The 18,942-nt window shown below is 43.9% G+C and overlaps 1 protein-coding gene and 1 long non-coding RNA gene across 2 annotated transcripts in view; one reads left to right on the top strand and one right to left on the bottom strand.

Moving 5' to 3' along the window:
- Positions 1-18,942, top strand: part of VAV1 (vav guanine nucleotide exchange factor 1) — a 409,433-nt gene that overhangs the window by 303,847 nt on the left and 86,644 nt on the right. The window lies entirely within an intron of this gene.
- LOC138292134 (uncharacterized) overlaps positions 12,331-18,942 on the bottom strand; it is a 221,768-nt gene continuing 215,156 nt past the window's right edge. The window contains exon 3 of the long non-coding RNA XR_011202595.1: positions 12,331-12,456. This is a non-coding gene — a long non-coding RNA (uncharacterized lncRNA). The remainder of the gene's footprint in view (positions 12,457-18,942) is intronic.

Below are 18,942 nucleotides of genomic sequence, written 5' to 3'. Positions count from 1 at the left end.
GTATTGGGAAGCCTTTGTGATGTCCCACCCACTCTAGTATGAGAGGACAGAAGAAAGTGGTTTTGTTTAACATAGAAAAATACTATTTGCCAGCGTACCCTCCCCCCACCCCCCCCAGCACCAAGGTGTTATGCCACCTTGTTGATACTGTAGAGTGTGATGCGGTCTCCCTTTTTTTGCCCTAATTTCAAAGCCATAGCCTCCATGTCCCAGCCTTTAAAAACTCTGGCCCAAATTTACTAAGATTTTGCACCAAGGTGCCATTTACGAAGCCATGCAAAGTCAATTTCCACAGCTTTGCGTGGTTTAGTGAATACAAAGTAATACAAGCCAGTGCATAGTGCTGCCATGTAGTATTTTGTGTTAAGTAGGTGCCACATGGGTTGCTATTGCAGTGCATAGACCCATGTATTTTGACCCAAATCCAGATTTACAAACGCTTGTAAACCTAGGTTTGTGCCAAAATGGTGTGCCTACCTGACAGAGGCACAAGGAGAAATATCTTAATTTCACCTTATTTCCTTCTTTCCGTGTGTGCTGCAGAGAAAAAGGAATATGCCCCTAAGCACTGTATCCCTTTCTGCACATAAACAATTCTGCCCATAACACGTGCACCCTTGGAACCATGCCACAAGGGTACCTGTGTTAGCACTTGACAGCTGCAGTGTGCACCAGCGCATAGAGGGAGATGAACACCACCATATTTTGATAAATATGGCACCATTCAGCTTTCTCACATCCACGCAATGCAGCACAGTAACTTTCCTTCCTGTGTGGCATTGTGTGAACTATTAGTAGATATGCCCCTGCGTTTTGGAGTCTCCTTTCTCAGGTCACCACTCGGAGTAAACCTTGGACTGCTCGGCTTGCTGCCCTGAGAATCAAGTGCGGAAGGGTTGTACTTACTGCTAATTTCTTGGCTCAACCCTAGGACATCAGAGATAAACTGGCCCAATCCCACAATAGGGGCCAGTAGCCCATAAATGTCCTGTGTCCCCCGAACCACTTCCACAGATTGAGGGAAAGCAATGCAGATCACTTGATTTCAGTCCCAATGAACACAAATGAAGATTAGTAAGCCCATATTTATATTTCACCCACAACTTGTGCAAAGAAATTACAGTTACCACGAAAGAAGTGGAACTCAACAACCTATATCTATACTAGTTGAAGGAGTTGTGTTGGGACAAGGGATAGAGGGTTCCTAGATAGATGTAAGGCTAGAAAACCTTTTAAAGTTCAGGAAGAGCTAGCTAGAGAAACAAGTCTTCATATAAATGGGGGGAATGCTTTAAAAGACTCATGGTAAGGTTCAGTCAAAGGGCCCCAGGAAGAAAGTGCTCTAGTGAAATGCTCTCACACCCTTTGGGACATGTGTCCTCCTGGTCTACTCCAGTCGGTTGTAGCTCTTATCTATTTGTTTCTTCTGGTTCCTTTCTTGAGTGGGGAATAATACCGACTGAGTGCAATTGCAAGAAGCAAGAGAAAGATGATTAAGATGACAAATAAATGGATAGGATGATAGGAAAGTCCAGATTGCATCTGGGTAAAGAAAAACAAACTGCGCAAAATACCTCTTAAAAAATCACAATCCAGAATACACAAAAATACTGACATTTGCAAACTAGACAAAAGAAGAAGCAAGGAAATGATATGGAAATAGGCGCAGATCAAGAACGATTATCCCCATGCTCTCTGATGCAAAGGAGATACAAATTATTTGTCTTCTTGGATGGCGCTTCCTATAACAACACAGAAATGCATGTGCGTCATCTTGAATTGAGAGAGCCGAAATGTATTCCTAAAGAACACTTGGGACTTCTATAGTAATGCTTGTTGGCACTAGCTGTCACTGTTTTCAAAATATAGAAAAGGCAATAAAAGAAAGTCTTTCTTTTTAGGTCTTAATTGAGACAGCGCATGCGCAGCCTCTTCCAATACATGAGTAGACCCAGGAGAAAACTGAGCCATAGTGCTCTCTGGGGTCTCGGAGATTTCAATCAAAGTTGGCGCTGGAGAAGCCTGTGGACTCTGAGGCTGAGGAGACACTGTTGGGCTGATCTCCCACGTCGTGTGGCGCTGTCTCGGAGGGTACCGAGACTGATCTCTGGAAGACCGACGTTGAGATTCGTGTCGGCGCCGCTTCTTATGCGACTTTAAGGATCTATGTGATGATGTCTCCCTCGCCTTTGAACTTCGGTGATCTCTCTGCTCCTTCTTAGCTTTTGCCAAGAAAAGCTTAGCCTCTTTTTCTTTCAAGGCCTTCGGGTTCATCTGCTGGCAGGAAAAGCACTCCTCCACATCGTGGTCCGAGCTCAGGCACCACAAGCAATTTTCAAGAGGATCCGTCACCGACATGTGACCCCTACGTTCATTACAAGGCTTAAATCCCGATATTTTTCAGTGGTGAAATTGTAACGCTCTACAACAATTCCGAAACAGTAGCTGCCAAGAGGTAGAAATAAACCGTTAGCGTCGAAGGCGCGGGAAAAAGGGAACTGACGTCAGCACGCCGGCGAGGACATCTTATTGCCACTATGATGTCAGACGGAGTTGCGTGCGGAGCCGTGCAATTGTGACATCCTTGTCGATGTGGGGAGCTAGGAAGAAAATTTCTGTTAAATGCTGGCACATTGGGAGAATTCATAAGGTGAGGAATACACAGGTAGCTACTGTAGCCGCCAGAAAAAGCATTACCGAAGGTAAGTAACTTGTTCTTCTGTACTATACCATTCTATATATACATCCAATACCATACCATACAACAGGCCATAACATACTTTACCACATACAATGACAGCCCATTCCATACCATACATACCCTACCATACTATACAATGACAGGCCATACCATACTATGCAATGACAGACCATAGCATACCATATCATACCACAGTACACAGTGACAGACCATACCATATTATATTGTAAAGTGACAGGCCATATCATACTAGGCAATGACAAGATATACCATACCATACTATGCAGTGACGGGCCATACCATGCCATACTATACCATGACAGGCCATTCCATACCCTACTGTACAATGACAGGCCATACAATATCATACAGTGACAGACAATAGGATGCAATACCGTAACACACCACAACATACTATACTACACAATGACAGACCATACCATATTATACAATGACAGGCCACACCATAACACAACATACCATACTTTTTGACAGGCCATACCATACCATATTTATTTATTTTTATAAAGCATGGACATTACCCAAATGTGTGAGAGCGCTTTGCAATAAACATAGATAGTACATAAGGTCCAGAATTACAAAGTAGCACTTTACAATAAGCACCAAAATTACCAAATAGTAACTAAAATTACAAAATAGCAAATCTTTACAAAATGCAAGGAATACAATTGCTGGAGACGTAGGTACTATGAGTTTCAGCAGTGACAAGGTTATTTGCTGGCACCTTCTTCTTGGTAGCATCTAATAAAATGGAGATAGTGGAGTAAATCTGAAGGTCTGAGCCATAGAGGAGGGAGTGCATGATCCTACTGGAGAGGTTAGCTAAGGTGTCTTGGGCTAAAATGTCTTTGAAGTCGAAGGGCTTTCAGTTCCGTTTTGAACATCGCCAGTGAGGTGGTGGTGCATAGGTTTGGAGGAAAGGATTTCCATATTCTGATTGTGTTTCCTGAGAAGGATTGTGCCATGTTTTTAAAGGTCAGCGGTTCTGGGAACAGTGCTGTGTTGTTACGCGATGGTCTAGTGCCTCCAGGGTTCGTAAGTTTGTCCACAAGGTAATGGAGAGTGGATATATGTATGGCCTTATGGCTTATGGGTGATGCAGGCTGTCTTGTTTATAGTCGTGGCTTTAATGGGTAGCATGGGTAAGATGTGGTCATTCCTTTTGGCTCCATAGATGAAACGTGATGACAAATGTGAGTTTGTGGTGGCCAACAAGGTGGCCAACAAGCAGCTCTAGCGAGGAGCTCCCTGCTCTGACAATTAACCCTGCAACATCCTGCCGCTATATGCTCTCCCTGTACCATGGGAGCACAAATGTATGGCGCAGACAGCGGAGGCCTTATGATTTGCCCTATACTGAGGCAGTGGCTCCTAGTGGACCTTGTGGGTGGAGAGGGGCTTCCTCCCTGGCCTGAGACAGCACCGGCCGAACCCTGAGCTCCGTCTGCCTCTTCAGGAGAGGACAAAAGATGGCCTGCCTGAGCTTCGGTGCCCCGTCCACTGTTGAGACGTGAGGTAGTGGAAAGATCACTGGAGATGGAACAACAAGTCACGAAACTCCAGGAGGAGCTACGGGCCCTCCAGTCCAAGGTTACCTCTCTGACGGCCGAAACGCAGAGACTCGAGATGAGGGTGTAGGATGCGAAATGCTGCTCCCAATGTAACCTTTGATTTGTGGGGTTCCACGAGGGAGCGGAGAGGACGATCCCAGAGCTATTTCTAGAGTATTGATTTTGCGAGACACTCCCAGGGGTGCCTCTCTCAACTGTCAATGGGTTGGGGAACAGTGTGAAACGGGGCCTAGTGGCGCATTATATACGACGTCACAAACCGGATGTGGTCTTCTTACAGCAGACACATCTGTTGGGCACCCATTGCTGGATCCTGGGTAGGGGAGCCTACACTACCTTAGCACATGCTGGTTTCACTACCGGGTCAAGAGGAGTGGCTATTCTAATTAAAAAGAAACTTGGTTTCAGGTCACCTGAACATGGACAGATCAATACGGGAGGTATGCTGGATTGCGAGGATATGGGGATGGGTGCCGACCACTCTGATTTGTATGTATGCCGCCTCTCAACTGTGGGACCTGGTAGTGGAGAAGGTGTTGAATATATTGCTGGAGACAGACTCCACTCTGCATATTTTGGGCAGCAGTTAAATGATTTCATGGCCCTGGTGTTAGACCAAAGGTGTGGAATTTAATAAAATATCTACTTGTCCATGGGACAGGCTGCTTCTGAAATCTACTTGTCCTGTAAAAAAAATCTACTTGTCCTTTTGGTGCCATGTAGTGCGGCAACAAATTAAGGCTGCAATCTCATTATGTGAGAGCCCTGGTGATAGCCCCTTTGATTATGCTGGGCTACTACTTAGGGCTTGAACACGTGCTATTTCAATCCCTACTATAGCAATTTCCTTATTTTGCCACCTTTCCGCAGATCTACACACTGGGGCTGGAGGAAGCAGTAAGCAATATTTCCAGGGCTGGAATGCCTTTGAGTCTGCAAACCTACTAACTTGCATATTTTTTAGGATTTTCCCAGCTCTTCTCTAATCTTTTCCCATAATGAGAAAAGTTGGATATTTACTCCTGACAATGGCAGTAGTAGAATTTCTTCCAAGGTTGGGAAAAAAGTGTTTGGAGGGAAAGTGAACTGGTAAACGATCAATAGATTTTCACACAAGCAAATCTACACATGCACATTGGCTCGTGGTAAAATACAGTTCACAAATACTTTCTAGGAGTACGATCTCCTGGTCTACTTTGTAAGTTCTTGTGAATTCACGAAAGCTAATAAATAAAGACATATATCCTGGGTGCACTTTTGTGACTTTCTCTAACAATTGGGTTCCTAATTAGGTCTGAGGTTAACAAAGTCATCTTGCTTCTATTAAATTTCTATTTCTCTATCGGCTGGCTTTACTGTGAATGATCACATTCTGTTCTTCCACAAGGAGCATATTGGTATACAAAGTAGTTTAATTCAGTACTGTGGCAATCGGTGGCATAACGAAACTTGAGGGGGCCCCATCTGCAAAGAACATGGAGGGCCCCCCTCCAGACTCAGTCAGGGCAGGTGATGTGCTGAGGGGGCCTTTGTTACACCACTGGTGGCAACGTTTGCTTTTTTTATACCAAAAACTTTCTTTTTGCTAGTGTTTGTTACAATGGTGATGGCCTGCCTACATGAAATGTTACAAAAGCCATGTCAAAACAAGACATGCATTGACGAAACCAAAAGACTCACAAAAAAATGTCGGATCGGTTGCCTTTGGTCAAACTGATTTTCCATTACTAATATTTTTTGAAAATACTAGCATGCATCAACACATTTTACTAAATGATGCTTCAAGGAAGTAGCACCTAAAATTTCATAGTAGCGAAATAATTTCTTTCCTACTTGCATTTTCTCCTGCACATTTTATTTTACAAGCACAGAATCATCACACTTGCTTACAAGCTTCTGCAAGCATTTGCATCTAATCAGAGAGCATTCTGGAAGCATTATACTTAGCCTCATATTGTTAAACTTTTCAAATATGTGTGTACACTTTTTTTTTTACTGAAACCACTGTCAGTAGTGCAGTGTGACTTTAAAACATTTAATTACAGCGCTCACCTTAATAATGAAAGCTTTTCATTAACGAACCATAAATACAAGTTCAAACAACATCAACATATGGACCACATATTACCTCAACTGCAGACAGTTCCCTTCTCAGTAAACTGGCAGACAAAGTGTTTGTGCTGCAGGAGGTTGGGCCTGCTTGTCCCAAGGACAACATAAACATGAAAACATGTTGCCCTTGACCCCAAACAATATGTCCCATAGGAATCCCACATCCCTGTAGACAGACTGGGGGTCTTGGTGGCTCCTTCGGTGTTCACTTTGTTGGCACGCTTTGCAGCCTCCATTTGTCTTGTTGACTTATGGCGTAGCTGGAATCCTGATACCCGGGACTACTCCATCTTCTCAGGGGAACATAAGGTCTTCTCCAGATTGGACTACGTATTTGCTCCGGCTGGGGAGGTGGGTAGAGCAGATTACTTGGTGAGGGGCACCTCTGATTACTTGCCTCTTTGGATTGAGGTCCGAGGCGGGGTACTGAGGACTCCAAAGTTGGAAACTCAATGCCTGGGACCTAAAAGACCCGAGTGTTGCTTGGGAGATACGGGTTAACACAAAGCTTTACTTGCAGGAAAATAGGGAGTTTGTGGAATCTGCTGTGGTGCTCTGTGAGCCCTATAAATGTCGACTCCGTGACAGAATGCAGAATATACTGGCGCACAAGAAGCGTTGAGAGCTGGCAGAGATGGAGGGCCTCGAGAGATGACTGAAGGAGAATGCCCTGGGGAGAGGGAAGGATCCCCGGGTCCTCAGTGAGATGGAGGTGTTGCGGAGGGAATATCAGGACTTGGCAGAGGGAGAAATGAGGAAGCAACTGCTGACCATGCAGCATCATCTGTATAATGCTGGCAGTAAAGCGGGAAAACTGCTTGCCTGGCTGAGCAGACATGAGACTGCAACATGCTAGATTCATATCATGGTAGATGTAGATTGTTCGCTCTGTACATCAAATACTGACATTACAGACGCCATAACAGCCTACTTAGAAGCATAGATCTGTCAGTGGTCACAGACGAGGATCGACACCTCTTAGAGGAACATATCATGCTTGCCGAGGTCCAAGGGGCGATTGGGAAATCAAAACCTGGAAAGATCTCAGGCTCCAGAGGCCTACCAGCTGAATTTTTCAAACGTTACTCCACACTTCTGAGTCCCCAATTACTGAATCATTTTCTGAGAGATTGAGATGAGGGTGCCCATAGTTGGAAACTCAATGCCTGGGACCTAAAAGACCCAGTGTTGCTCTGGAGATACAGGTTAACACTGAGCTTTACTTGCAGGAAAATAGGAGGGGACTCTGCTGTGGTGCTCTGGGAAGCCTATCCATATTTCTGAGTCCCCACTTACTGAATCTTTTTTTGAGGGCTCAAGAGGAGGGTGCACTTCCTCCCGACCTACAGAGCACCACCGTTGTTGTAATTAACAAGAAGGGCAAACCAGAGACTTGTTATGGCTTTTATCTGCCCATCTCCTTGCTCAATATCGAGACCAAGATATTGGCCACAATACTTGCTTCCAGACTTTAAACAGTTATTGTTCCACTCATACATAGGGACAAGTCTGGATTCATGCCCAGCAGATCCACTTGACTTAATCTACCCCATCTCCATAATTGGATGTCCGAAGTGGCATATAGAAACACGCCCCATGCCTTTTCTGCCGTTGGACGCCGAGAAGACATTTGGCGCAGTACATTGACCCTATCTCCACCAGACGCTACAGAGGTTCAACTTCAGCTCCAAATTAAGGCTGTGGGTGGGGCTGCTCTATCAAAGTCCGGCTGTGACAGTGAGGGTAAACAAGGTGCACTCTTCGGTGTTCCCAATTTGCCAAGGCAACCAGCAGGGCTCTCCCCTATCCCTGCTGCTCTTTGCTCTCATGGTTGAGCCTCTGGCAGCCAGGATCTGCTCCTGCCCCGATATCTGTGGTTTTAGGGTCTCCGAGGATTTGAGCTGAGACAAAAAAAAAATCACTGTGCCCAGATGATATATTGCTCTACATCACAGACCCCACCACCACCATTCCGGCCATCTTGTGGCGCACTCTCCGGATGCAAAGTTAACTGGAGTAAGTTGGTGCTGTGCCACCCTTATAGGCCACTAGATTTGGGCATTCTCCCACACACACTCTGGGTGGCAACCATGGATTCCAGTATCAGCATTTTTGTGACCCCTTCCAGGAAGTTATGCCTATCCCAAAATCTTGGTCTGGTGATCTCCGGCTTCCAAGAAGACATAGAACAATGGTGTGCCCTACCCCTCACCATACTTGGCAGAGAGGCTGTCTTTAAAATGATAACGCTCCCAAAATTGCTCTAAGCCCTACAAAACATATACCACTCGATTCTAGATGGAGTCTTTGCTAAGATTGAGAGAGATTTACAGACCCTTCTGTGGGATAGGGACATCCCAGGATAGCACTCAAGACCCTCCGGCGCAACCCATATAGTGGTGGCATTGGATCCCTGGATGTGAGAGCCTTCTATTGGGCAACACACCTGTTGGTCATTGACAAGTGGTCCTTTGCACCTCAGGATCACTCAACGTATAGACTGGAAAGAATGCAGTTCACTTCCCACTCATACCCCCACAATTTAGATGGCGAATGAAACATTCGGTGACTACAGCCAGCGACACAGGCCTGGCTGGGGCCACAAAGCTCATCAGCTGGGCGGGGAAGATTACATGAGCTACTCCCTTCTGGGAGAGAATGTGGATGGGCGAGATCAGGAAACTCAGAGGATTTCAGACCTGGGAGTTGTTGGGAATGACACAAGTGGGTGATGTTTTGGGAAATGGCAAACTGATGCCCTTTTTCTCTCTACAGCCAGACTATAGCATGAGTTCTAACGAACATCTCAAATATGGCCAGCTGCGACATGCCTGGCAGGCAGAAGGCCTGGATGTGTGTGACCCGCCCGAATATGCCCCTCACGAGGGCAGACTACTCATGGAGGAACTTAAAGTTAAAGCAATCTCCTTCACTTACAAAACCATTAATTACAACATACCTTGCACACTGGTCAAACTTAAAGCACACTGGGAGGAGGCATTGGGGGAGAGCTTGAAGAGGTTAACTGGGTGGCAGCTCTGATGCCCCCATGGTAGATAGCTATTAAATCCCTGTTGCGTCTGATCCAACTCAAGATTCTACATAGAGCCTGCTATGACTGGGACTGGCTGCATCGAATGGGTAGGGCTGCCTCCGCAGGTTGTCTAAGATGTGGGGATGCCCAGGTACGTTCATGCACACTCTTTGGAGTTGCTCGACTATTCAGGAATACTGGCGGCGGGTGGTGGGGGCGCTTTGTAAGGTTCTGGGGGAAACTATCCCCCTCAACACAAAATACATTCTATTGGGAATCTCCGTGGAGGTAGACATTCCCAGGCCAAAACTCCTGTTTTGTAATATAGTACTAATGGTGGCCAAGCGAGATGTGGCTTGTCACTTGGGTGCTCCGGAGGTCCCGACAGTGGGAGAGAAAGTTACTTATAGAAGTAGAGGTTGCCTGTGCAAATTTTTCAAGATGTGCAGGGGTTGGATAAAACATTATGGATTAAAGCTGCCTGGCAATGACAATGAAGATGTTATCCGATCTCCCTTACAAACAGGTACTCCTGCTAGGTTAAATTACACTGCCTTCTTGATGTTATCTGATTAAGTGGTTTTGTGCTAACCCCACGGGGAGAAGCTGCTGATTACCCATCTGCTTTGTTGTAGGGTGTATGTTCAACGCCCTCGCTGCTGACTGTTTATTGTAACCAAAACTAAATAAAAATATATTTTTTTTTTTATGTAGAAGTGATTTCAGGGGTGTCTTGAGCAGACCAGTCAAGAGTTACAATAGTTAATTCTGGAGAGCACCAGTATTACAGCAATAGATTTCAATTCTTGCTCTAGATTGTAGCGGCGGATTCCTCAGAGAATACGCAATTGATGACGTGCATTGCTGTTCATAGTACTGATTTGAAAATGTAAGTTGAACCTTTTGTCTGGGATGACTGCTATGGATTTGGCAATGTCAACAATGATGGGTTTACAGTTAAGGATGTTGAGTGTGTCTATTCATGATTATATTGGAAATGGTGATTTCAATTCAAGAGATGAGGAGGAATTCAGTTTTGGAAAGGTTAATTTTAAAATTTTTAGATGTCATCTAGTCTTGTTCGGAGTTTAGAGTGATGGGAAGGTGCGAGATGTTCTTTGGAGAGGAGACCATTAAATTCAGCTTGGTGTTGTCTGCATATTGATGCTAGAATATCCCTACCTTTCTTAGTAGGTCTTGATATACAGATTCAATAAGGTCAGAGCAAAGACAGATCCCTCAGGGACCCCTTAATCAACAGCAGTCACTTGTAAGAGACAGTCATCAATTTTTATCCTCTGTGACCTGCATGCGATGAATGATTTGAACCATTTAAGGACCACGCTATCTATGGCTATCCTAAGACCGCACAGTAGTTGACTGTGTTAAAGGCTGATGATAGGCCGATAAGGATCAGGAGGTAGCATTGTCCAGAGTCCAAGACTCGAAATGCATCATCACTACCTGCAGTGGTGCTGTTTCAATGCGGCAGCACCGATTGAATCCCAATTGGTATTCATCTAGGAGGTTGTTATCTTTGATATATATGGAGAGTTGTTACACTATACATCTCTCTATTTTTGCAAGGAAGAGTAGTTTGGAGATAAGTGAAAATCATTGAGGTCATTCGTATCTGGAGAAGGGGTATTTGAGGTGTGGAGTGATTTGTCCCGTTTTGAGGAAGTAAGGAAATGTTTCTTGGCTGAGAGGGAGATTTACAAGATTTTTCAGGTAGGGGAGCAGATGTGTGTAAAGGTCTTTGGCAGTGTTACTCAGGATAGGTTACACATAGTGGTAAGGTTTAGTCTTCATGATTGTTTCAGTAAATCATGCTCCCTAAGATTGTTTAATAATTGCCAGGTGTTCTTGGATTGACACACCATGAGAGGAGTATACCAGTCATCTTGGCATGGAAGCAATTTTACTTTGGAGTCAATGAACTGTACAAATTAATTTGCTTTCATTGGTGGGTCATCAGATTTGATGGATGTGGAGGGGTTGTTAGTGATTTTGACCAGATGGAAGAGTTGTTGGTTGGTTCTTGTCAAGGCAAGAAGGGACCTAAAGTGACTTGATTTCTCACAAAACATATGTCTTTTTATAGTGATCTTGAGTTTCGGACAAGTGAGGTTAGTGTGGAGTACGCTGTGTTCATTTCTTCTCTAATATTCTCAAATTTGTTTTCTCATATACGACCCTGTTGAACCACAGGGCTGATGGTTTAGGTCCTTTCTTTTTGATTTGAAGTGGAGCTGTCTCACCAAGCAGATCGGACTGACGATCAAGAATGTGGGCAGTCGAGTCATTGACATTTGTGACAAGGCTGATGGGAGGTAATACCTTCTGTGCTGTGTTGCTAAGTATGCTGATGTCAGCTATGTTCTTGGGTAATCGCTCTTTTCGTTTCTCCTATGGTCATAAATGAGAGAGTTGCAATGAGAAAGAAATAAAGAAATGATCAGACCATCCGACTGATATGGTTTTATTCGCTGCGAGCAGGTCTTTTCTGGAGATTGTTAAGTTGAGTATTAATTTCCAGAAAGAAAGAAGGTGAACAGGTTAATTGCAGAGTCTTCTATGATGCCCCAGTGAAGATTAAAGTCTCACAGAAAGATCACTTCGCCATTTTATGTAGATTGGTTGTTTTCAAGGTCCAGGTATTCTTCAATGAAGGCTTTATTGTCACCTGGTGGGTGACAAATTGCATTTAATCTGAAAGGGGAATGAGAAATGTCCTAGCTAATGTAAAGGAAAGTTCCAATTCTATTAAGGACATGGAGGCAAGGATTAAGCAGTCCTTTTGTCACTGTTATTAACACAGCAAGTTCAAAGTTCAAGTAAAAAAACACTGTAAAACACTACATATCCCATGAGTTCTAGAACATTCCCTTGATAACCATAAACCAATAGTAACCCTGTCCGAAAGTCCATATAAATGCGTGTCAGCTTCAGTCCTTCCTCTTCTTCACTTTAGGAAGTTAAGTTCAAGCAGCCTCAATCCGTTTTAGATTCAGATCCTAGAATACAAACCAAATGTTAAACAGCCTCAAACATTACCTGATAAAATCCTAGCAAATCATTGCAAGTGCCAGAGACCAAAATAGAGACCTCACTTGTTATTTAGAAATTACATTTAATCATCTCAGAAACATCATTGCTCAAACAAGTAGTTTAAGGAATAATATTACCTGTAATTATACAGTACTTCTTCATTAATCCTCACCCTAAATGTCTTAGTCCTTGTGTTGATCAGAGAAAACAGAGAAGGGTCATAATGCTAAATGCATAGGGTGGGATAATCCTCACCTCCTTATCCTTAATAGAATTGAAACTTTCCTTTACGTTAGCTAGGAGATTTGTCATTCTATGTCAGGACTGGAGGCGAGGATTATCCATGTTCAAAGCTTACTCACATGCAGTGATGTGGCTTCATGAATAGGTTCGAAATAGAATCTTGTAAAGGTGGCTTCTGATTAAAAGGAAAGTTCCAAATCTATTAAGTCGGCCACATTCATAATATCTTGTAGTCTGCCACCTAGCTGGACCGCCTTAGAAACCATGGCCCCTCTGGTAGAGTGTGCACCAAAAAGGCAAATGCTGTTACCTGCCTCTGTAATAATCCATCTGTTGGAAAGTCCTTATTTCTGGCATGGTTACCCCCACTTTTTACCTGTTTTCAGTGTGCTTAGACTGTTTTCACTGGGATCTTGCTAACCAGGACCCAAGTGATTGTGCTGTCTCCTCCAAATTTGGTTGTCTTGGTATCCTTTACACCCCACAATTGGCATACTGGTGTTCCCCTGTAAGTCTTTTGTATATGATACTTAGGAACCCAGGGCATTGGTACACCAGGAGTGCACCCTGGGCTGCTGCATGTATTATGCCACTCTTGGGAGCCCATGCAAACTGTGTCTGCAGGCCTGCTTTTAGGTTTATCTCCGGTCAGAATAGCTTGTCCTTTTTTTCCACTAGGAAAAGGTTGCTCAAGAAACCGCTCGGAAGAAGTCATCTGGGTGATGGCTTCCTTGGGGGGCAGATCCTGGACATCTTTGTCAATCAAATCTGACTCCTGTAAGGAAAAACATATTGGTTGTGGTCTTGCAGTTTTAACTGGAGTCCTGTAGAACTGTATGTAAAAACCATAGACCGTCTCCAGCACCCAAAGGTCTGAGGTGATCTGGGCCCATTTGTTGGTGAACAGCCTCAGTCTCTCTACCAATCTTAGAGGGGAAAAAAGGGTACTGCTTACCATTAATGCCTCCTGGAGCATTAGCTCCTCCCTTGGCAGCACGGCTGGGTCTTCCCCTCGCACCTCCCCGGTTGGGGAAGAAAGTGCCCTGTCGGCCATCATTCCACCCTTTGTTTCGGTGGGCCTGTTCTCTGGAGGGGCCTGATTGGAGAGGGCCCCCGGGGGAGCAACCCCTACCTCTTCCAGCCCCATAAAAAACCTTCCTTGGGAAACATTTTTTGATGGATGATTGTGCCTTGTCCAGCGCTGAGAAGGTGGACACAGACTTCCCAAGCTTCTTCACGAAGGGTTCCCTGAAGAGGTTGCCTTACGCTATTCACCCTGCTTCCAATGATGAAAGTTCACCCAGCTTGGGGTCGATTTTTATCAAAAGAGATTGTCTTCTCTCCGCAGAGAGGGCATAGTTGGCGTTTCCTAGAAGACAGACCGCCCACTGTGCCCAACCCGCCACAGTATCTGTAGGCAGGAGGAACCTGACTGCTTGGATTGTTCAGCTAGTTCTGTTATTTTAAACAGGTGCTCGAGAGAACCAGGAGCTTATTCTGCCATGTGCTCCAGGAGCGATCAATCACTTTTTTAAGACCTTTCATATACTTGGAAATCGTTTTACATAGCTTAGGGCCGATGTTGGTAGTGGCCGTCACCTTGCTTTCTAGGGCTGGCCTAGGGCAGTCCATTCGCAAGTGGGCACACACCTCTTCATCCAAAGGGTGACAAATTTTACTCGCCACATATTCGGACACTTTCTGCTCCAGGACCCACTCTGAAGACGTTGGGTGATATATGTCTTCTGGGTCAAACATGACAGTGCCTGTTTGTTCCCCTTTAAAAGAACCTAAGGCAGTTGAGTTCAGTTGCCAGGGCCTACCCAAATCGCACCCCTCATCCGATGAGCCCTCATCATCAGTATCCCCCCCCCCCAAATTAGGGTTGAATTCTGGGGCGACCTTGTCACCAGGCTCTTCGGTTAGAACATCCTCCTGGCGGGGTGCATTCTGTAAAATGCTCAAACTCTACCGGAAGGCATCCCGTAATTGATCAAAGCCCTCCAGCTGCCCCGCGTCATGATTCTGAGTCCTCGAAGAGGCTGTGGCGGAAGAGCCGCTAGTACTTGCCCCTGTGTCCCCAGGATCCCCGAGCCACTCTGTGGATAAACTGCCATAGACATCAATGGAGTGGTCCTGATGCAAGGGATACAGGATGTTGAAGATGCTGAGGATGCTGTTGTTGCTGATCCTGTCAATGTTGTGTTCCTCGGACCACCCCTTTGTCCAAGAACATGGTGGGGTGGCTTTGGCAACGTAATTTGATGTCCCTTGAAGTCCAGTTGCAGTCCATCCAAAAAACAGATGCCACTGGTCTACTGTGGTTCCCTTTAACTGGGTCTAATATCCATCTTGGATGACCAGAGTGCACTTTGGCGGCCCTCCTGCTCCGGCAGATCTGGGTGCAACTTTTGAGCATCAAGGTTCGATCTCCCAGGCTGCACTTCAGTAGATAGCTGCAAACAAGCAGTTGTGGCTACCAACTTTGCCAGGGTGTTTTTTTTTTTTTTTTTAGCTTTTCTGGTCCTGGTGTTCTAACAGGACGCCAGCCAATTGACTTTTGAAGTTCACCTCTTCTGTCTGGGGCTTTGAGATGACTTTTCCTCAAGCAGGGCACCACAGCCTCTGTCCTTTCTTTGCTAACCCAGGAGCAGTAGGTGCAGTCCAGTCTTTGGTACCACCTCTCTTTGCCAGTCCTTTGGTCCTCTCTCCAGCACAGACGGGCTCTGAGATCTGGGTGCCAGGAGTGCCACTTTTATGCTCATAACTTACCCTTGAGGGATGCAGTGAATATTAGCCACTGGGTTACCAGGTCCCCTCCCACCTGATGATGACTTCCTGCAATGCGTGGCATCTCGCTATCCCAGAGAGCATTATCCTTCCCACTCCCAAGATGGCAGAATCCTTCTTTGCAAGGTAAGCTTGATATCCCACCCTAGAGTTGTGGCTGCTTGAGGAGTAAATGCCCACAGAAAAAATGGGTTGACAACTATTTCCCCCTCTCTGTCTCTGACACCAACCTGACTACCAGAACAAAAGAGCAGCCCCTCTTGTGTATGGCCACCATTTGCCCTTCGAGGGCAGCTTCCCCCTTGAAGTTAGCCTTTTGGGCTCACACCATGTGTGGCTTTCTGTCAGGGAGAGGTAACACCTCTTCCAACAACAGGTCTTTATTGTTTCCTTTTCTGGGAGTTGTTTACACTTCTCCTCAGGAGGGCAGAAGCTATCTTGTGGCCAGCATCTACAAATGACCACTGGAAAACTTGGGCAACAGAGTGGCAACTTTCTTAAGTTGCCTTTTACTTAAAGGTTACATTAAATTCGACTTGGGTGTCAAGCTAGGTTTAATGTAATGATTCTTTTGATAACTTGATGTACCTGCATTAGTAGTCCAATTCAGAAGTTAGCACAGCTGAGTTTTCAGTGTGTAACTCTGTACTTGCCAAAGGGACTACTTGCCTTTCCACAGTAAAAACAATTGGGGGTTTTCACTGTTGGGATATATAAAAACATATGTCCTACTTTTTTAAAATACACTCCCATACCTTAGAACTCAATAGGCTTACCTTTGGGGTAACTTATATATATATATATTGATGAGGGAGGTCTGAATGACTTTGTAATTAGTTGAAATAGGGAAGTCGAGTTAGCAGTTTACCACTTTTCTACTAGTCTGCAGTGGCAGGCTGGAAGAAATGTTTAACTTTGTTATACTTATGGTGGCACAATAAGTGCTGCAGTCAATGGGGATACTTTAAATTGAAGGGCCCTGTGTACCTCTAGTACCATATACTAGGGACCTATAAGTAAGTTAACTTATACCAATTGAACTGGCAGTAGAGAGCAGGCCTCCGTGCACTCAGAGTTGACAAGCCAGCAGCATCAGTCCAAAATGTTGGGGGTGATCATGCAAAAAGAGGAAATTCCTTACACCATACCATGACAGGCTGTACCATACCATACCATACTATTCAATAACAGGCCTTCTCGTATCATACTATACAGTGACAGGCCATACCACACAATACCATATTGTACTATAGAATGACAGGAAATACTATAGTCAAATCTTACCACACTATACACTAACGGACCATAGAATACAATGACATGTCATACAATATCATACCATACCATTCCATATTATGCAATGACAACCCATACCATACCATTCCATACTATACTATACAATGACAGGCCATACCATTCTATGCAGTGACAGGCTATACCATACAAAGACAAGTCATACCACACCAAACCCTACTATACAATGAGAGGCCGTAGCATACCATACCATATTATATATAATGCTCCCTGCTTTCCGTTTTTACTGATTTTTTTCAGATAAATGCAGACAGAAAATAATTTATTTTTCTGTCTGTATTTATTTTTAAATGTGGATTAAAACGGTAGTTGGGTTGTTTTTTGAGTGATTCTAAATGTTGTCAGTTATGGCTGCCAAGCAAATATCTGTGCGGATTGACAGTCATGGGGGTTGAAAAAAAGATCATTTGTGGGTTTTTATATCATTGAAACATCTCAGGTGTTTAAGCATGAGTGCATAGTTATGGGTTAAATAAATGTAAAAATATGCTAGTTTCACCTTCATTTTTTCACAAAACCCAATATAAATATGTATAAATACAGGCAAGATTAGCAAACAATAAATATGGATGAATATAGACAGAAACGTCAAAAAGATAAATACCATGAAACAGGGAGCCCTAATTATACAAAAATAGGGCATACCAAACTCCACTATACAATGACATACCATACCAGGCGATACCATACTTTACCATACTATACTTCATAATGACAGGCCATACCATACCAAACTATACAATGACAGGCTATACCATACTATACGTTGACATACCACCCCATAACAAACCATACCATGATATACAATTGCAGGACATACCATACATTACCATACTGTGCAATGATAGGTCATACCATACTATATACTTACAGACCATACAATACTGTACAATGAGAGGTCATACTATACCACACTTTATTGTACAATGAAAGGCTATACCATACTAAAGAATAACAGGCAAAACATACTATGCTATGCAGTAACAGACCATACTATACTGTACAATGACAAGCCATACCATACCATACCATACTATTCTCTGCATTGACAGGTCATATCTTACCATACTGTAGCATATAATCACAAGCCATACTATAATATATCATATACCATACAATATTATACAATCACTGGCTGTACCATAGTCAAACCTTACTACACTATACAATGGCAGACCATACCATACGATATGACAGGCCATAGCATATCATGCCATACTACACAATGATAGGCCACACCATACTATGCACTGACTGGCCATACTATACTATACAATGTCAGGGCATACTGTACCGTACTATACAATACCAGGCCATACCATACCACACAATCACAGACCATAGGATACATATCATACTATGCCATACCATACAATGAGAGGCCATACTATGCAATACAATGACAGACCATAGCATACCATACTATACAATGACAAACCATACTATACATTGAGAGTTCATACCATACTATACAATGACAAGCAATACCATACCATCCAATAATATTTAATGACAGATTTTACAATGCTATATTATATCATGACATGCCATTCTATACGACAGGCCATATCATACCATACTATGCATGACAGGACAGACTATACCATACCAGGCTAAACCATATCATACTATGCAATGACAGAGCATACAATACTACACTAAACTATTCAATGGCAGGGCATAAAATACCACACAATAGCATACTAATCATTGGCAGGCCTTAGCATACCAAGCAATACCATACCATACTATACCTATACTATATCATATTATACAATGCAAGCAATACCTTACCACACCAAACCATACTATACAATGACAGGCCATAGCATACCATACTGTACAGTGACATGCCATATCATACCATGCTACTGCGTACATACAATGACAGACCATATATACAATCCCAGTTGAAACCGTGCCACACCACACCATTTCATACTATACAATACAAGGCAATATTCTAACAAACTAGATTTACAGGTCATACCATACTATAACATACCAACCATACCGTACCATTCCATACAGTGACAGACCGTAGCATATATACTATATCAAGCTCTATCATACCATATCATTACTGTACAATGACAGGCCATACC

The sequence above is a fragment of the Pleurodeles waltl genome, chromosome 4_2 (assembly GCF_031143425.1).
Source record: "Pleurodeles waltl isolate 20211129_DDA chromosome 4_2, aPleWal1.hap1.20221129, whole genome shotgun sequence".
In the NCBI taxonomy this organism is placed as follows: Eukaryota; Metazoa; Chordata; class Amphibia; order Caudata; family Salamandridae; genus Pleurodeles; species Pleurodeles waltl.
The sequence above is the reverse complement of the archived record's forward strand: the minus strand, read 5'-3'. Positions and strand labels throughout refer to the sequence as shown.